A 20,497-nucleotide genomic window follows, 5' to 3' on the forward strand; every position below is an offset into this window, starting at 1 on the left:
ATGCCTTTAAAATGTAAAGATAAGGCCCTGGCTGGCTGGCTTTGTAGCAGAACATCTGCCCAGCATGTGGATGTCCTGGGTTTGATTCCCAGTCAGGGCACACAGGAGAAGAACAATCTGCTTCTCCTACTCTCTCTCTTCTCTCTTTCTCTCTTTTTTCTCCTCCTGCAGCCATAGCTCAATTAGAGTAAGTTGGCCCCGGTTGCTGAGAATGGCTCCATGGCCTCCACCTCAGGTACTAAAAAATGGCTCCAGTTGCAACAGAGCAATGCCCCAGATGGGCAGATCATCGCCCCCTAGTGGGCTTTCCAGGTTGATCCTGGTCAGGGACACATGCGGGAGTCTGTCTCTGCCTCCTCTCCTCTCACTAAATAATAATAATAAAAAAAGTAAAGATGATCCTTTCTTGTTGCCCTCAGGGCAGCCACCCCATCAGAGCAGAAACCAACAAACCCTTCATTGTATATATTATTATCATATTAATTAACTGTTAATTATCTTCTACCTGCCTATTTAAAAGGAGTTTCAATATCTACATTTTTATTCAGTCCCAGAGATTCCCCTTTGCTCTCTCCCGCCTCCCTAACCTATCACCAGTCAATTTCATGTAACCCCCTTACATCTTCCCCTTAGATTCTAATGTATAAAATAAGTGGTAAAACTGACATGTTCTGGAGCATTTTCTCAATCCATTGAGACTTTGCCTACCAGCAATTATCAACCATTTGGCTGAAATAAACTCATAAAAATTCTTATAGGTTTGGACATTACTTACATTGACATTACTAAACACTCTACAGTACACTATACAGCTCCACAATGAAGAATTATCTGCCCAATATGTCCATAGTGTTGGGGTTGGAAACCCTAGCCTAGAAGTTTGACTTATCTATGCCTTCCTACATTAGGGACAGCAGTGCCCAGTGAAACCATGGAAGAGTAGTCAGAACACAACTTTCTAAGCCACTTTAAATACACGTGAACATAAGCTAGTCATTTGATGTCCCAGAGCTGATCCTGTAGTTAAGAGCTCTTCTTTATTTGGCTCTAATCTATTCTAAACCATTTTTGCCCCCATGTGAATCTTATGATTCCAAATTAAACACACACCCATAATTGGACTACCTTATTTTCTCTAAATATCATTCCTTGTTTGCCTTTGTTCCTGTTATGGCCCTGCTTGGTGATGGCCATTCCTAACTCCTGCAGTAAAATTCTGACTTTACCTTGACGGAAGTGGCAACAGTGTGTTCAGCTCAGTCTCTCTGCTGTACCAAGCAAAAGGACTTGTCTACTGGACACATTCAATAGATATTTGGTGAAATTAACAAAAAGGTTTTGTTACTTTGTGACCAAATGCAGTGTAGCATCACATTGTCTTTTTTAATTTAAGGTTATGCTGATGACTCTTTAATTATCACAAGATCATGTGCTTTGGAAAGTTCTCATACATGGCACCCTGGTTGTACTTGGATATTTTAAGAGAAAGCTGAAGGTCTACATTAAAACTAACATTCAGAACTTACTAGTTGGAGATTCCAACTGACCAAGTTACATAGAAAAACAAAGTTAACACACACATATAGTACAAACATTCAGTAATGCAGTTTCATGTTTGTGGGAAGCGTCGAGTTTAGCAAAATATTTTATCTTGTATAAAATCAATAAATCATGAAGCAAGTGAAATTAATTATTTTTCTATCAACAGGCAAACTACTACAAGCTCTTTGAGTCTTTCTTCATGTGTTAAATAATATTCTGCAAAGGCCCTTCAAATTTAAGAGCTCCAACCTTATTTATAAGTTATGGATGATAGCAGTATTCACCGCATTTGAGATGAAAGCTCAACACAATTAGTAGACAATCACATCATCTACAAATTCAGATTTGTTCCTTCCTCTCTAATATGTCTAGTATGGCCATTACTTAATTTCTTGCCTTCCCGCACTGTGCCTTCCAGCACTATGTTTAATAACAGTAGTAAGAGCAGACATCTTTGCCTTGTTTCTAATCTTATGAGTAAAACACGCCTTTCACCATTGAATATATTAATGGTAGGATTTTTGTAGATGCTTTGTATTAAATTAAGGATGTCCCCTCTATTATTTTTTTCCTGAATTTTTTTTTCAATCATGAATGGATATTAAATTTTATCAAATGCTTTTTCTGCATCAGTTGATATAATTGTGTGATTTTTTTTTTAGACTGTTAATATGGTAGATTACCTTGATTTTCAAATACTGAAGCATCCTGGGGTGGGAGAAATGATTTATTCATAGTGAATAATTGTCTTTACATATTGTTGAATAATATTTGTTAATATTTAAAAGTATTTTGCATCTGTATCATGATAGGTCATAATATTCAGTTTTATTTTTTCTTTTGTGTGTGTATATACTGTCTTTGGTTTTGATATCAGGGTAATAGGGGCTTCATAAAATTAAATGAGAAGAATTCTCTTTTCTATTTTTCTAGCAAACATCATGTAATTTTAGTGTTCATTTTCCTCTAGTATTTGGGAGAAATCTCCAGTGAAACCACTGGGGACTAAAGCTTTCCTTTTCAGGTGAGTTAAAATTCAAATTCATTTCCTTGATAGTTACTGAGCTATTCAAATTATGTAGCTCATCATAGGTAAACTGAGGAATAGGTCCATTTCATATAAATTGTCAAATTTACATAGAACAGCTGGTTGTAATTCCCTTTTGATCTTTTTGGTGTCTGCAGGGCCTGTAGTGTATAGTGATACTTCCTGTGTTATTCCTGATATTAGTAACTTGTGTCTTTTCTCTGTCATTCTTATTAGAGGTTTGTCATTTTTATGGTTATTTTAAAAGAACCAGGTCTTTGTTTTATTGATTTTCTCTAATTTAAAAATTCTGTGGATTCCTGCTCTTTGTTACTGACATTTGTTTGCTCACTTTCAGTTTATTTTTTTATTTGTTTTTAATTTTTTATATGAAATTAAGTTTAATGGGGTGACACTGATCAATAAAAATACACAGGTTTCAGGTAAACATCTCTATAGAGTTTGAACTGTTTCTAGCTCTTAAGGTGGGAGCTTAGATTATGATTTGAGACTTTCCTCTTTTCTAACATATGCACTTGGTGCTATAAATCTTCCTCTTGTACTGTTTGAACCATTTCAAAAATTTCATTCCTGTATTTTCCTTTTCATTCAATTCAACATATTTTTTTTTAATTCTCTTGAGACTTTATTTGATTCATGAAATTATACAGAAGAGTAATGTTTTAGTTTCCAAGTATTTGGTGATTTTCTTGTTATCTTTCTGCTGCTGATTTCTAGTTTGACTGCACTGTGGTAGGTAAACCCATTCTGCATAATTTAGATCTTTCTGAGCTTATTTAGTTTTAACTCACAGTCCAGCAAATGGTCTTTCTTGACACTGTGTGCTTTGGGTACCTGAAGGGAATGCATATTTTGCTTTTGTCTAAGTGTTCTATAATGGAGTAGATCCTGTTGGTTGATGGTGTTGTTGAGTTCTCCCAGATTCCTGCTGCTTGACTAGGAAGATGTTTTATCACTTGTCCAGAGAAAGATATTGAAGTTCCCGATGTAATGTTTGGTTTTTGCTGGCTTCCACTGATAGCGCTCAGCAGGAAAAGGGAGGCATGGCTGACGACTGCTAGGTGGGAGAAGTCTAGGTTCTCCACTCATCCTCTTCTGACATAAAGGAAGGGGATTCTTAATACTGCTCTGCAGCTGTGGGAGTTTGGGGTCTCCACTGGGACGCCAGTCACACTTTCCAGCTGCAGGTGAACAGGGGGGAGGAGTTGATGTGCTGGCTTGTTTCTTAAGTGGCTTCCACCAACTGGGGCGGGTCACCTGTGGGCAGGAGTAAACGTCCCGATCCCCCACGAGACCTCCTCTGACACCCCCGACAGTGGCAGGGTAGACGGGGCACAGTACCATTCAAAGACTTAACACACTATTAAAATATGAAATATGCCTAAGCATTTCAAAATCATACACACTCAAATAAAATCTTTAACTTTATTAAATGTCACTAAAAGGTTTTTATTTTGTGCACCTTAAAATTTATAGCAAATGAAGTGGCCATAGCTACAAAAAGAAAAATTATAATCTAAATTGTGGCAACTCACTTTTTTTTTTTTGTCCTAAATGAACACAAGAACTTGTGTCCATCCCTGATAAATCCTCACACTCTAAGGAAAGATGCCCACTTTGCCTAATAATATCCTTTTGTATATGGCATACTTCTAGGTGATTCTCATTGTAATTTTTAATCTCACTTTTCTGACACTCTGCTCCAGAGTTGCTCTTAACATCACCCCTGTCTTTCCATTTAGTAAATTCCTTTCCAGCTGCCAACGCCAAGTCTTTTTTCCAAGGCCCAACTCTCTGGGAGGCATCGAGCTGTAGCAGAAAGAGCTCCAGGCCCCTCCCTTGTCAGCAAGTCCCAGTGCCCAGGAGGTAACATGGGTTCAGATGCTGAGACTTTATGACTTCTCATCTTCAGAACATGGAAGGTAATGAAGACTTCCCTCTCTCTCTTTCTCTCTCTCTCTCTCTCTCTCCCTCCCTCCCTCCCCCATCTCGTCTCAAAATGATTTTAAAGATAAATTAAGGTGACTTGAAAAAATAGCTAGTCATTAGCTAACTTTGCATAATACCTATAATTTTCTAATAATAACCCTCATACCTGCTTCTAATCTTCATCTGTACTTTCTTCTCATAATTCTGGTACAATCTGGACCTAAGAAGGGCTCATGGACTCATCCTCATCATCTCTTTTGAGGCTGCTAAAGGCGCTGCTTATCCAAAAAGGAGAGTCTTCCCCTGTGCCTGTGATTTTACCAATAAAATTCATTTATGACTTTACACAAAGCAAGTGCTTCCAAACCAAGCAAGTCTCCCCAGAAGACCGGGCACAGCACGCTCATCAGCCTCAGCATCTGGAGCTCGCTGAGACTCCTGCCTTCCAGGAGGCAAAAGAGGCAATAAGTTCAAGGAGAAGAAACCATGGAAGCTGCAAAAACAGTGAGACAGGGCTACCGAGTTCCAGGGCTACTAACTCGAAGGGAAGGAAACCTCAGAGCCTAGCTGAATGGACAGAGATGTTTTCATGAAAGGGAAACTGCCAAGGAGGAACTCAATGTATTCCAGAACTCACTATATCTTGGTGCGCCCGCGATGTCACAAGAATAGATAAAGGTCTGTCCTCTCAGCTGTGCCACTGGGGGAGGGAGATAAACGGGTGCTGCCGGAGCAGCAGGAAGCAGGTTTTAAGCAGGGGCCTTTCCGGGTCACTGAGGACAGCTGCTCTGCTCCCAGCCCTACCCTTCCTTTCTTGATGTTCCGTTATTTGTGGGATGAAAGAAAAAAAAACCATGAAAGTCGCAAAAGATAGAGACCAGGTTAAATTTTCTCCTTTTCCTCTCTGTCTTTATTATGATTATTATTATCATTATTATTATTCATCTTAAGGGCTGGAAGATAGGATTCATGCTATAAGTGACAGCATCCCTCATGCATGTAATAGAGAAATTTATGTGCATGCCACCTATTACAAATCTTTAAGGAAACTGTCTTGTATTCAAAGATTTCCTTCAGAATGATTCTGTTCAATAAAATGACTTCAAAGGAAACTTAGTATTTTGCTTATGTTTCCATGTGAGCAATACTCATCTAAATGCTCCAGTGTGGATGCTAAATGAGGGGTGCAGGATAAACCAGGGTGCATGGCAGTACACTGCTTCTGAACGTGCTTGCTGTAACACATGGTGCAGCAATAAATGTAATTAAAAGATAAATTAGGTTAGCTATATATGAAAAAGGGGGGGTAAAACTTTCACCATGGAAGTGCATCACCATTCAGCGAAAGACCTCATTTCTTAGGTCCGCAAACAAAAGAACCATTATCAAATGCCAAACCACATGCATTTTCCATCTACATGAAGGCTGTCAGGCTCATGCTTGGCTAATCACCAAGGAAACTGAAATCCGAAGGTGAGAGAGCTCCATGGCAATGGCTTTATCCACCGTCACTGATTTTAATTCCCTGAGTTGAAAGCAAGGGCAGTTGGCTTCTCTGACCTTGATGAAGAAGGTGCTGTGGTATGTCGGAGCCGGGGCTTGGTGTGCTCCTGGTGCCTGCAGACGCAGCTGGCTGGTGCCCGGTGCACAGCGGGAGGGCAGCGAGGGACTGTGGAATGTATGCTACCCTAAGCACTTACTCTGCGCCAATAATACCTTCAGTGTTTCTGAAAACGGGCTTCCCAGATTACCTAGAGGAAAACATTCTCTGGTGCCTCATAAACATGTACATACTTTAGACCACACCTAGACTTCTTTAATCATCATTACTAGGACTGGAGCCAATGAACCTGCATTTTAAACTTGCTCCCCAGTTGATTCTGGTGCACACTGAAGTCTGAGAAACAAAGCTCCAGGTATCAGTGACTTCGCTGTTCGCGAACTCTGGCCTCCTGTGTGATGATGGCAGAGGAAAAGGGAGCCCAGGGACAGGGTTGGCAGAGAAGAAATGTTTTCTGGTCATTTGAGATACAGACCACTAATAGAGCAGATATTGGCATATTTTTAAATTGCTGATAAGTTTTAAATAAGACTAGAGTATATGTAATTATACTTAGGCTAACCCCCCCTGTAGCTTTTTACAAAATGTTAGCATTTTGTAAAAAGCTACAGAGAAAGAATTTCCAAGAGGTTTTATCTAAGACATTAGAAATGGAAGCCAGTACTTTTTAACAACCTTGTTATGTGTTACCCTGAACTGAACAAGTCATACAGAGAGCTGGAAATCTGGGGAAAATAAAATGAATAAGAGTGCACTAAAACTAAAAGGCACAGTGGACCATGGGTTAAGAAGAGGGGTTTGTAGTCTAGTTTCCACCTACACAATTACTTATGGGACAAGGGCTGCAATAATTCACTGTGAAAGCATGAGTAGTCAGCTTTTCTGAACTTCAGTTTATATTATATATACCGTTTAATGCTGAGCTCAGGCCAGTTCATACTAATGAGTTGATTATCATAGCCCATCAATAAAAGAAATTATTTTTTAGGGGATGAACAGGCTATCTATAGTAAATGGGTGTAAGTGGATACCATTTATGTTGATTTTCAAATTGCCTTTGATGTGGTTAATAGCAAAAGTCAATAAATATAATGTTTATTGAACCAGTTATAAACTACATTTGAAAAAAAATCAAGGAAAATAGGTAGGACTGATTTTTTAAAAATATTTTATACCTGAAACATAATTTTATTAACCACTGTCACACAAATTCAATAAAAAGTTAAACAAATAAATAAGGATTCCATAAAATACAATGCTGTACATTTATAAAAGTTGGAAAATAAAAAAAAATAAAATAAAATTTACTTCTTATTCTTTTTCCAAAAGATAACTTTTTCCTTCCTTCCTTCCTTCCTTCCTTCCTTCCTTCCTTCCTTCCTTCCTTCCTTCCTTCCTTCTTTCCTTCCTTCCTTCCTTCCTTCCTTCCTTCCTTCCTTCCTTCCTTCCTTCCCTTTATCTACCTATTATCTATCTATCTATCTATCTATCTATCTATCTATCTATTGAATATTTATCTTTCCATCCACCTACCTACCTATCTACCTACTGATCTAATCTATTTTTGTCTAAGTGTGAGCTTTTAGAAGAACTGGACTCTGACCCACACTGTGTCTGGAAATACCTTCCCTTTTACATGTACTATCTGTTCTCCACTAAATCCCCTTCCTTGTCTGCCCCATGGATCTAGCCTAGCCTTCCTGCTAGGGCTGCTTCTGGTGCCCCGGTGGAAGACTGGAATGCAGGACTAGGGTAAAAACCTTGGTAATTCCCTTCCTCCCCCCCCAAACACTGGCTCCATTCTCACCCTACAACCCACTCTTCATGTCTTGATTTTCTGGGGCAGACTACCACGGTTCTGGCTCCTGCTAAGCATCTTTCACTCTCCGTCTGTTAGTACCGTCTCCTCCCTTCCTTTCTCCAGCCTCGGAGGTAGCTACTTCCACTGGAAACACATCTCTGGGTCACCTCACTGTCCCCTGTCTCCTCAACTTTTCCTGTAAAACCAAACCTATTATAGGTGATCTTTTGAAAATTTGGCACTGCTGCTTTTTCAGTTCAACCTCCACCCTACCCAATTTCTTCTCTTATCTAATTCTGCCTTGGTGCTGATGGCTCAGATGCCCCTGCCTGCTCCGCAGGGCACCAAAGGGCAAGGATAGACACCGTGTTTATCACTTTCCAAAAACACCTAAAGAAAGACAACAGGACTCCAGAAGGTATAAAAGAAAGCAAAGACAATGACACAGGGAATAGAAGAGCTGATGGATGAAGACAAAGTGACAGGAACTCTTCACTCTAGAAAGACTGGTATGAAAAGAGAGATCATCTATGCCTATAAATAAATCATATGGAGAGAGTGGAACGAATCCAGGATATTTGAAGGAATGCACGGCCTTATAGGTTAGAGAGTAGAGAAATGGAAACAATAGACCATTGCACTCAAGGCTAGAAGCATAAACATTACAGTTCTTCAATTCTTCATTCAGGCCAGAATCTGGAAGCAAACAGAAAACTACTTGAGTAGCAAAGCCAGGGTGTTATGGTTTCAGGAGAGCCTTCTGTGGCATCACTCAGAGGTAGGCATTTCAGGGTATCTCAGATTATAGCATGGGTGCTTACATGTGTTTTTGGTAGTACTAATATTTGATTTATACATGTGTGTATCTATCCATATCTATCTATCTATCTATCTATCTATCATCTAAACTACCTACCATATTTGATTTTTCTATCTATGTTTCCATCAATTGATCTCTTCATCGACTGCTCTCACACCATCTGAGTACACAGTAGTGACTGTATATAGCATGCAAGTGTGGCCATGAGTACAGAGTTTCTTCCCTCGTCCCTTAAGCCAAGAGGGAGAAGGTGTCATGGGGTCCTTCTCACACTTTGACTTTGTCCCACTGGTTAAGAAAACACTGCAAACTGCTGTGTGACCCCACTAAGAAGTGCAAAGGGGGAGGATGAGCTGTGCCATGGAGTTAAAGAAGCAGCCCCTTTTTCACCCAGCCATGCAACCCTCCTCCCTCTGACAGCTGTCGGTCTTTTGCTCTATGTATCTGTTTCTATTTGTTAGTTTATTTTTGTTAAATTATATAAGACTTGTCTTTCTCTGACTGGCTTATTTCACTTAGTAGAATGCTCTCCACCTGAAAACGGTGACAGGATTAAGCAAAACAAATAACAAAACAAACAAACAAACAAACAAAACCCCCTCATAGATAACAGACAACAGTATAGTGATGGGCAGAGGAGAAAAGGTGTGGGGAGAGGTAGGAGAGAACAAAGGGGGATAAGTGGTCATTGAAGGAGACTGGAGTAAACGCACAGCACAGTGTACAGGTACAGATGCTATGTTATAGAGTTGTACGCCTGAAACCTGTGTGAATTTGTTAACCAATGTCACCTCAATAAATTCAATAAAAAGACATACATCAGGAATAAAATATATAAAAATGGAAAAAAAAAGAAAGAGCCTCTGCTGCAGTGGAATTTGCTGTGCCAGCTCTCAGAAGTAGAGAGCAGAGAACATTTTATGTTTTTGATGAATTACAAAGGACACAGTGACATTTTTCAGTCCACATTATATCCTGCCCAAGAGAACACATGAAGCCTGGGAAAAGGGGGCCCTGGGAAGAGAGTCTGGGCGGCATGAACAACAGAGAGCAGGGCTGCAGGGGGAGCGAACAGCCGGGTGAATCAGCATCACCTCGTTCACGGGAAGGGTGTCAGAGGCTCCCAGGCAGGAGGGTCTCAGGACTCCTTGAAGCATCCAAGTGAGAGCTAGCTCTAAACATCAGAGGCGCACACAATGTGTCTGCGAAACATGCTGTGACAATACAAGACGAGTCAGCCAAGAAAATAAAGGAATCAGAAGCCCCTCGGTCCCTGTACTGTGCCTCCTCTGTGATTGACACAGGAGGGGACTTAACTTTCAGTTACATTCATGGTTCTGGTTATTATATAGGACTAGCAGTCCTTAATTACTGAATTGAATCTGTGAGTGCCTGTGAAAGCAAAGAGCTTTCTGTTACTAGAAAAATATCACTGGAGCTGTCTGAGTTTGTATCTGGTTACAATAAAAGGGCTGTCCATGCTGACTAGATTTTAAAAAGTAGTGTGGGCCCAAAATTAGATTGAACCTTGACTACTTCCTTCAAATTCTGCTTGTTCAACCACCAGGTACATGAAGGACAAGAGTGTTAAAATGATCTGCAAAAAAAATTTTTTTTTTTTAGGGAGAAAGCAAAGTTTATTCTTCTAGCAAAAAAAGAGATAAGCTAGAAGGTAAAATTTTTAAAGGAATGGTTTATGAACAGTTGATTAGGAAAGTGGCCATCACTTCCACTACTTTAGGTTTTTCATTAACAAGGTGAATTAGAATAATCACCTTTAATCTTGAACAGTGCTATCAGAGAAGCACATAGATAAATGAAATAGAGGCAGTTAGTATGCCTTTAGGTAAAAATATTCACTCCTTCCTTCCCTGATAATTACTACTTATTTATGTTCTACTCACACAGTTCATGTGAAGAAACTATTAAAGTAACCTGAGAGAGTGAGGAAGGCCAGGAGAACTACAGTACTAACATAAGAAGGAGTGTTTTTAGATTTGAGAGATACATAGAATAGAGAGTAGCTTTCATTTGGCAATTAACTGGACTTCTGATTTTACCATGTGTTGTAAAGTGGGACATATAGAGAATCAGTTTTATTTATTTCCTTTTTGAAGTGAGTTGAGAGGGAGTGAGTTTGGGCAGTGGCTAAGGAGTTTAGTTTATATAGTTAGCTTCTGGGTTTGTTGCATTTCATATTCTACCCAAGTAGAGATATCAAAAAATAGATAGATGGATATGAAGCCCACAGGGGGAATAGTTACACTGGAGATTTGGGAGTCATCTCATAGACAAAACTGAATCACAACAGTAAATAAACTCTTAGGAGAAGACACAAAATACTACCAGGAAAAATGCTAATAATTACGAGATGGAAATAAATTCACTAGTGAGTGAAATTTATAATCTCTATCTCCACCATGTTATTTACACCAGTGGTTGTAAACCTGGTCCCTACTGCCCACTAGTGGGTGTTCCAGCTTTCATGGTGGATGCTAGCAGAGCAAACAGAGTATAAATAAAAAGATAGATTTTACTATAGTAAGTTGTTTTATAAAGATTTATTCTGCCAAACTTAGCAAAAATCTGACATAAAGTACTTGGTAAGTAATTATTATTATATGCTTTAACTTGCTGTAACTCTGCTTTATAAATTTTATAAAGTAAAGTTACTTCCCTACTTTATCACCATTACTGTCAAACCAGTGGGGAGTTAGAAAATTTTACTACTAACAGAGATACAAAAGTGGGTGGTAGGTATAAAAAGGTTGACTACCCCTGATTTATATGATGCAAAATATAATCCCCCCCAAAAATGTAGTTGGGATTAACAGATGATAAAAACCCAAAATTTGATTTTGATATACACTCTAGTACATTAGAATGTACATAAAGATTGGATTTTAGCTAAAGGAATAAAATATTATTTTTGGAAAATACAAATGATTCTGATAATTTTTCATGCCTGGTTTCACCTCTCTATTTGAGATTTGCTGAAAAGAGTCTCAATTTCATGTATAGTAGTAAACTGATCTCTTTATAGCATCAATATATGTAAGTAGAAGTTTCTATTTTTTACTTTTCCATTAAGTTATTTTATCTAATAGTTTTTGCTTGCTTTCATTCTGATTCACTTTAAGTTAAATACTAATTTTATAAAATTATTAGGAACACATAGAATTATTAATAGGAGTCTTTATATAGATACCTAGAGTATAAATATGGACATTGCCTTGAAACTGACACATCTGAAATTTACAAATATGCCTCATTGGTTCCTTTTAAAGATAAAAAAATCAACCAACAATAAGACATTAATATTCTAGGAAATATGGTTTCTTATTTATTACTTTTCTTCAGCCCATAAAGATAACATAAGCTATTAAATATTTGAAGAAACAGAAAAAGTCCCTAAGTGGGATCCTGCATTTTCCCTTCCTTGCCAAACACTGGGTAGGGAAACTTTTATCAAGTCTCCTACAAAAATGTATTGCAGGCCCTGGCTGGTTGGCTCAGCAGTAGAGTGTCAGCCCAGTGTGTGGAAGTCCCAGGTTTGATTCCAGGTTAGGACACACAGGAGAAGTGACCATCTGCTTCTCCACCCCTCCCCTTTCTCTCACTCTCTCCCCCTCCTGCAGCCATGGCACAAATGGGTGCTGAGGACAGCTCCATAGTCTTGCCTCAGGTGCTAAAATAGCTTGTTGCCAAGCAACAGAGCAGTGGCCCCAGATGGAGAGAGCATCACCCTAGTAGAGGGTTTGCCGGGTAGAGATCCCCACTGGGGTGCATGCAGGATTCCGTCATTCTGTCTCCCCACCTCTCACTTAATAAAAAAAAAATCTATATCTATCTATCTATATCTATATCTATATATCTATATCTATATCTATCTATCTATCTATCTATCTATCTATCTATCTATCTATATATCTATCTATATATTTAAAGGTGAAATTGATGGAAGCATCAGAGCACCAGAAAAATGTATAGATGTAAATTAAGCTCTTTCTCTGTGAGTCTAAATATCTTTGTCAAATAACCTTTAATAGTATCCCTTTGGCTTAGACTAGACAGGTTCCATTGTTATGTCTGGGGATTCTGCCTGGAGAAAAGAAAGAGAAATAAATGGAAGCCTCCCTATTGATTAGTTCAGCTGGGTTTTTTTGTTGGGTTTTTTTTTTTTTTGAGTTAAAGGTTCCCTTTCAGAGTCCTCTTGGACACATTGCATCTCCTACAGAACTCTGGGGGGTGAAGGCCAGTTGACAAACTATAGACATGTTCCTGACATGTAGAATTGGAAAATTAAACAGGCCAAGATATCCTTTCATACAAGTTATGTAAATATGTCTAAGGACAAAAAGCTAGGCTTTCACCAATATCTCACCCCAAATCTACTGTAGTATGAATGAGATAGAGATCTCTACTTTTTTAGGCAACAGCCTAAATCTAAACTAATAAGAAATATCTCAATTTTTTGTTTTACCTTCCACTGAAGTTTTTCAAGAGTGATAGAAAGAGCAAGAAAATATAATAATAACTGTGGTGGTTACATCTTATCTTTCCTATCATCTGCTGAAGTGATATTAATAACATTGTGATAAATAAAAATAAATATCCTAACATGACTTATAAAATATTGTGCAATATAAACACATTTATAAGATATAAAAAGTAACAATATACTTTTTTAAATTAATCAAGGACATTTCACCACTAACTTAATTTAAAATGTCAATTGGGTCCTTAATATTATAGTGTGAGAATACAGTCAGTTGATTAGATCATTGAAATATTTTTTGGGTTTTCAATCTCTATGATTGATGAGTCCAAAATTTTCCTAAATATGGTGGTATTCCTGCATCAGAAGCTATGGTTAGGGAAATATGACTCATATTTGATGCAGTATCTTAAAACAATATTTGCATTTATTGCTTGTTCACCATTTAACCTTCAGAACAAGATTATGAAGTTACCAGCTATATTCTTCTCAATTACAAACTCCATGAGTGTGTCAGCTGAAGATCAGTGTCCTATTCCAAGCCATAGCAATGGAGTCCCAGTGTTGCTTAGTGCATCTTACCTTTCCACTACACCACAGAGATTTTATGACTATAGACAATAAATACTTTAAAATCCACATCCACCCAGAACCACGCCTGTAACTTTATTCATAAATAAAATATTTTCAGACATAATTAGTTAAAATGAGATTATACTGGATATAGTGGGAGTGGACTTTAAATCTATTGACTGGTGTCCTTCAAAAAGAAGAGAGGACACATGGAGACACACATAGGAAGAAGATCATGTGAAAATGGAGAGCGTTGTGTCTAAACCAAAAAAATGCCGATTGCTGGCAACCACTAGAAGCTAGGAGACTGGCTTGGCACAGATTTCTCTCAAAGCCTGCAGGAAAAAAACAAACCTGATGACACTTGATTTTGGACTCTGGCCTCCAGAACTGTGAGAGAATAAGTTTCTGCTGTCTGAAGTCACCCAGTGTGAGACTTTGTTATGGCACCCTCAGGAGACTCATACATAGCTGTTTAATCCTTGGTGAATCACTGACCTTCACCAAGGCTTACTTAACTGGAAGACTGACATAGTAACATTTATACTGGTGGTAAAAAATTCCCAGAAGCAGTTTGTAAATTGGAAAGTGCTATGAAAGCATCAGGCATCATTACGGATAAGGGAAGGCAGAGATCTATGAAGTCTGGATTAGACCAAGCACTTGATGCTTGGAAAGATGGCTGAAATTTGGAAAGAAAGAGGGCATTCCAGGTGGTAAAAGATAACAACATATGAGCAAAAACAGAAGTGGAGAAATGTAGGGGTCACTTTTAAATGAATCAAATGTGACAGAAATTCTACAATGTTATAAGCTAAAACTACTCTTTTAATTTTTAAATACTGAACCAATGAACATTTGTATTAGCTTTCTAGGGCTGCTGTAACACATGGCCACAAACAGGGTGCCCCCAAAACACGACAGATTTATTATTCCACAGCGGTAGAGGCCAGAACTGTAAAATCGGGCATCCCTGCTCTCCTACAGGCTGTAGGGGACACCCCGTCCTTGCTTGCTCCAGCTTCTGGTGGCTCCAGGCTTTCTTGGCTTGTGGCTGCATCACCCCAATCTCTGCCTCTGTGGTCACATGGCTTCCTTTTCCCTATCTCTCTTTGCCTTACTCTCATAAGAATACTTGTCATTGGATTAGAGCTCACCTAGATAATCCAGGATAATCTCCTTATCTCAAGATCTTTAATTTAACTACACAGGCAAAACCCCTTATTTCAAATGAGATCCCATTCACAGGTTTTAGGGATAAGTGTGCAGACTTATCCTTAAAAACCTGGGTGGCCACCATTCCACCCACTACAATAACTGTTTGAGAAGAAGGAGGCTAAAACACAGGCACACCATCTCAGATAAGAATATCACCAATTTGATTTACATAAACCAAACACTCCAGCCATAAAACGGGACACTTGTATGGAATCCAGAGGTCATCAGTTTACGCTAAAAAAATATAACATTACACTAAACACCTTTCCGACATACTTTAAGAGCAAAAAAACAGAGGGTCAGGTATATAAGCATCATACATTTTACAACTTTTAATTTTGACCTATATTTTCATTAATTTAATTCTTATTACTTCATTTCACTTTTATATCTCCTACTCTATTCCCTTTCCTCACATTAAAATTTAGGAACCTCAAAATACTATTTCCCATTAGAGTTAATTCAGAATCACCTTAATGGAAATTAAACTTTCCTAAGAGCCCATGCCTTTTGCCAAACAATAATTCTTCTTTTCTTCGAGATTCTTATTTTTAAAAGTCAATAAAAGTAGACATACTTCTGGATTTAATGCTTATCCATCACTTAAATCACCAGTAGAAGTTTAAGAGCAATTCTAAAACAGGTAATTCCCTATATGATTTAAAATTTGCTAAAACAAATAACAACAAAACACAACTCACAGCCTTTTTACATTCAGATTTGTGCTCATTAATGAGACCCTGTTAATATTTCATGTACAGCCGCTTCCCATTCACTTTAAAATATTTCTGTAATGGAGATTAGAAAATACACCATGCTCCTATGAGTAATGAAAAATTCAAATGTGTTTAGGAAAGATTTTCAGCTGTAATGCAAATAATGTTGCTTAAACTTTTCTAAAAGGACCGCTGAGCCTCTGCTTGAAACAATATTCAGAAGCATGGGAGGGTCCCACAGTCAGAATAGAATGGGCTATCCAGGGGTAGTCAACCTTTTTATACCTCCTGCCCACTTTTATATCTCTGTTAGCAGTAAAATTTTCTAACCACCCACCGGTTCCACAGTAATGGTGATTTATAAAGTAGGGAAGTAACTTTATAAAATTTATAAAGCAGAGTTACAGCAAGTTAAAGCACATAATAATAATTACTTACCAAGTACTTTATGTCGGATTTTCACTAAATTTGGCAGAATAAATCTTTTTAAAACAACTTACTATAGTTAAATCTATCTTTTTATTTATACTTTGTTTGCTCCACTACCACCCACCATGAAAGCTGGAATGCCCACTAGTGGGCGGTAGGAACCAGGTTGACTTCCACTGGTCCATCCTGGTAGGGGTGGATGTCAATATCATCACCAGCCATAATGATTATCCTTCTTACAAGATGTAGTGAATTTTCACTAATAAAACCAGGTAAATCAATCTAGGAGGAACAAGCGGTTATGAGAAAGATTTCCTAACTCATCCATATGGTCAAAGGAGAGGCTACAAACCAACCCAAAGACCCTAGAGACATAGAGCTCTCTTTTGGGATCACCATTATTATCAAAGAACTGTTGAAGGATGCTCATCCTCCTGTCCAAAATAGATCCTGTATGCTGATTTTAAACCTGGAAGCTCTTTGCTACATCTCTTGATTTATAAAATGCAGACTGTGCTACTTTTCTTGAAAATGGATAGCTCAAAATTTAAGTACATGAAGTTACATGTGATTATTAGAATGGCATATAGTTTGACATATTGTCACAAATTACATATTATCTATACTGTAACGTGTGAATCAGTCCTTAGGGAATCCTTGGGCTAAGACTCATTAGTACATCTCAGTGAAATAAAAGATTTTTTTATAAAACCACAAAACTGACTCCAATTATAAAAAAAACCTGCTTAAAATATGATATAAAGGTGCTTTTACAGGAAAATCTGTGATTCCACAGGGTTTTGACTTTATGGCAACTAACCAAATGGCTTTTTCTGTTTTGCTTTATTACTATTAAAATTCAGTAAAATAAATTAAAAGTATTCAGTTTCCTTCCAAAATCTGTTTAAATCAACTGAAATAGAAATTTCAATAAGGATTTCTAGAATAATTTTTAAAAGCAAGCAAAATAACTAAATAAAATATTATTCTAAAACTGGTTGCCTGTTCCATTTAACAGAATGAGCATTTATTGATCACCTCTCCAAGATACAACACAAACCGACTTACAAGGCGGGTCAGCTCTATACTGACTGTAAGATAGAGCCATGAAACTTATAGAAAAATTATTGTAATTTTTCAAATAAATCCTATAAATTCAATAAATGTTTAATATAAAGTAAATATAGATTTAAAGATCTGAATAAGAAACTAAAAGATTGCTACTGTTATAAAAAGCTAAATGGGAGAATTAAGAAAGATTTTCAAGAGCAAAGATGTGTCATTAGAGACCAAAGCTAAAATCATCTACACCCTTGAATTCCTAATTACTAAGTATAAAATGCAAATGTTGGACAGTGAAGAAGGCTAATAGAAAAAAAAAAAGAATCATAGATTTCAAGGAGAGTTCCGCTGATACTCTGGAAAGAAAAATGAATAAGTGGGTCTTAGAGCAAATTAAGCTTAAAACATTGCTGGAGGCAAAAATGACAAAACTGAAGTTGTCCTACTTCGGGTACATCATGAGAAAGCAGGGCTCTTTGGAAAAGACGATAGTGGTGAGCCCTGGTCAGTTGCTCAGTCCCTTAAGAGCATCGTCTGGAAACAAGGTTGCGGATTCGATCCCTGGTCAGGGCGTACATAAGAAGCAACTAAAAAAATGCACGACTGAATGGAATCACAAACGTTTCCCTTCCCCCTCCCTTCTCTCTCCTTTCCTCTCTCTGTCTCTCTAAAAATAAATAAAAATTAAGCCATGCTGAACAGCTCAATTCCGTTGGTTGGAGGATCGACCCGGAGCACAGAGGTTGCCGGTTTGATTCCCGGTCAGGGCACATACAGAAGGAACTCGATGTTCTTGTCTCTCTCTCCTTGCTTCTCTAATAAATAATAATAATAATAATAATAATAATAATAATACTGAGAAAAATATAAGAAAGAAGGAAAAACAAGAGACCGAATATAAAGTGGATTGATTCCATGGAAGAAGCTATAGGCCTGACTCAACAAGAACTGAGCATGACAGTTGAGGAGAGGACATTGAGGACATCATTCATTCAGAGAGTCACCAGGAGCCACAGAAAACTCAATGCCATGTAAAAAAACTCACACATATCTCTCAAATATAGAATAAATAACTGTGAATTTTATTAATTGTTATACAGAAAACCTTCCACCGACTTCCTCTTCCTACCCATTAACTACTCAAGACATCCTATGGCATCGTTCTACTATAACTTCTCACGAAGGTGCTCCATGGCCTAGCTGTCCCTTCCAGGTGCATTTCCTGCTGACTCCTCTTCTTCCTTCTTTCCTCTAGGTTTCTTTGATTCTTCTCTTTCCTATTATCTTTTTCTCTACCTTCTCCACGTTCTTCTTGGTGAAATGATCAAGATATATATTTCCAAAAATATGACTGCATGTCTTAAATTGACCAAACCTTTCTCATCCCAACCTCAAGTATTTTCAGTATTCTATTGGGATTTGCATTAAAACCTCAAATTCAAAACATCTGCAACTCAGTATCTTTCCTTCTCAACTGCCTCATTCTCCAGGATTTCTTTTGTTGGTTGGCATAATATAATTATCCAGAGGGTGAGAAACCTCAGTGTTATTTCAAGCTGTCTCTTCCCTTGCTCTGTACATCTGGTCAGGCTGTGTCCCCAGTCCCTTATGAATGCCTCCTCTGCATCCCACAGCCATAGCTCACATGCAGTCCTTGAATGAGTGTTTTCATAGCCCCCTTTTTTCTCAATCCATTCTATATCACGCTTTTCTTACTTCATCTTCCACCCTGCCTGAAAACATGTAATTAATTAACACTGTCAAGGGGACAAAGTTCTGAGGAGTACATGCATATTTATTCCTGACTTGGCCACAAAACAGTTTTTTTAGACTTTTCTTCTATCATGCTCGATAAACTTAACTGAACTTCTTGTACCATTCCCCAGCTATGATGTGGGTAGATAAGGCAGAATGGCATATGGCCTTTATCCAAGTTGATTTCTTGTACTGCAGACATTGAAAAGTGGGAGTTACCCTTCCCAGACTCCTTTGCAGCTAGAATCTGATTGTTCTGAACGTTCCATCAGTCTAGCACTGTGGCATACGATTCAGAATGTAGAAGTGATGGAGGTTGCACATCTGCTGCTTCTGCTGTTTTACCTGGTAAGTATGCCATGAAAATGTTTTGTTTTTCCTCTGGCAGTGGAGATCCGAGGCCTAGTCACTGACCTCTTCCATGTTGAGTACCAGGGTATGGGTAGTTTACTGGTATAGTTGGAAGCACTAAATAAGAGTCAATACCAATAGCAGCAGCTTCTCCATATGGCTAGAAGCTTCCTGATCAAAGATGAGGCCATAACTATGTTGGTAGCCTTGTCATGTGGTGGGGTTTTAATTACAGTTCTTTCTTAAAGTTCAATTTACAGTCTCCCAATAATTCGTTTCCTGTACTACAGTTATTTCCTGCTTGAACAGCTGGACTGGATTCTGTCCTATGCGACTGGATTCTGGGGGTTACACATGCATTCACTTGCAAAAGACTGTGAGGGCCCCTCCCTTTTATTCTTAGTAAGCTCTAATTTATCCTTGAAGCTTTAGGTCACCTTTCACTTTCTCTAGAAGATATTTCTATACTTTCTTTTGAAGCCAAATAACTGCTTCTTTTTCTGTGGTACTCTAGAACTTTGTTACTATGACTAATATTATCATAAACAAATTGCATCATAATTTTTGATCATCTCCCTTTTTCTTATTTGACCGTGAGATATCTGAGGGCAAGGGATATGTTATCCTCACCTTTGATTCTCCAATGTTCTGGCTTTGGTGTATAGCAAACACTGGTCAAAATGAACAGAAAACACTGAGTGTGAGAGAGTGAGTAGAGATTCTATCCTCTGTTATGTAATTTATCCTGTGACAAATAAGGGAAAATAACTGAGGGCCACTTAAATGCAGAAGATACTAACTATAGACAGAAGCTGGACTGAAGATAAGCAGGATATGGTTTTCAGCATTAAAAGATGGATCTAATTTGACCTCGTGAAGAGGACAAGAAGGTTATTTCAAGCCTGGTTGTGAAACAATTTAAGGGGAAGGTGTGGGGAATGTAGGGAAAGGGAAACAGTGGGGGGATTAGAAAGAAAGAACTAAGCAGTACAGGGCAGTAGTAACAGTTGTGTCCCGAAGACAGGTATCTGTTTGGAGTAATCTAAAAGAGCCTGGCCAAAGGAGTGTGAATGTTTTTTTTTAGACAGGTAGGAGTGAGTCCTTGAAGGATTTAAAGAAAGAAGCACATTTTACAAAGCTGGCTAAAGAATGGAGAAATAGCTGAGTCATTTTCTTTCTTAGGTTGACATGCTT

At 38.1% G+C, this 20,497-nt stretch overlaps 1 protein-coding gene across 2 annotated transcripts in view; it reads right to left on the reverse strand.

Annotated features, from left to right (window-relative positions):
* The window catches only part of MYO16 (myosin XVI), a 596,349-nt gene that overhangs the window by 166,975 nt on the left and 408,877 nt on the right, over window positions 1-20,497 (reverse strand). The window lies entirely within an intron of this gene.

Source organism: Saccopteryx bilineata, chromosome 6 (assembly GCF_036850765.1).
Source record: "Saccopteryx bilineata isolate mSacBil1 chromosome 6, mSacBil1_pri_phased_curated, whole genome shotgun sequence".
In the NCBI taxonomy this organism is placed as follows: domain Eukaryota; kingdom Metazoa; phylum Chordata; class Mammalia; order Chiroptera; family Emballonuridae; genus Saccopteryx; species Saccopteryx bilineata.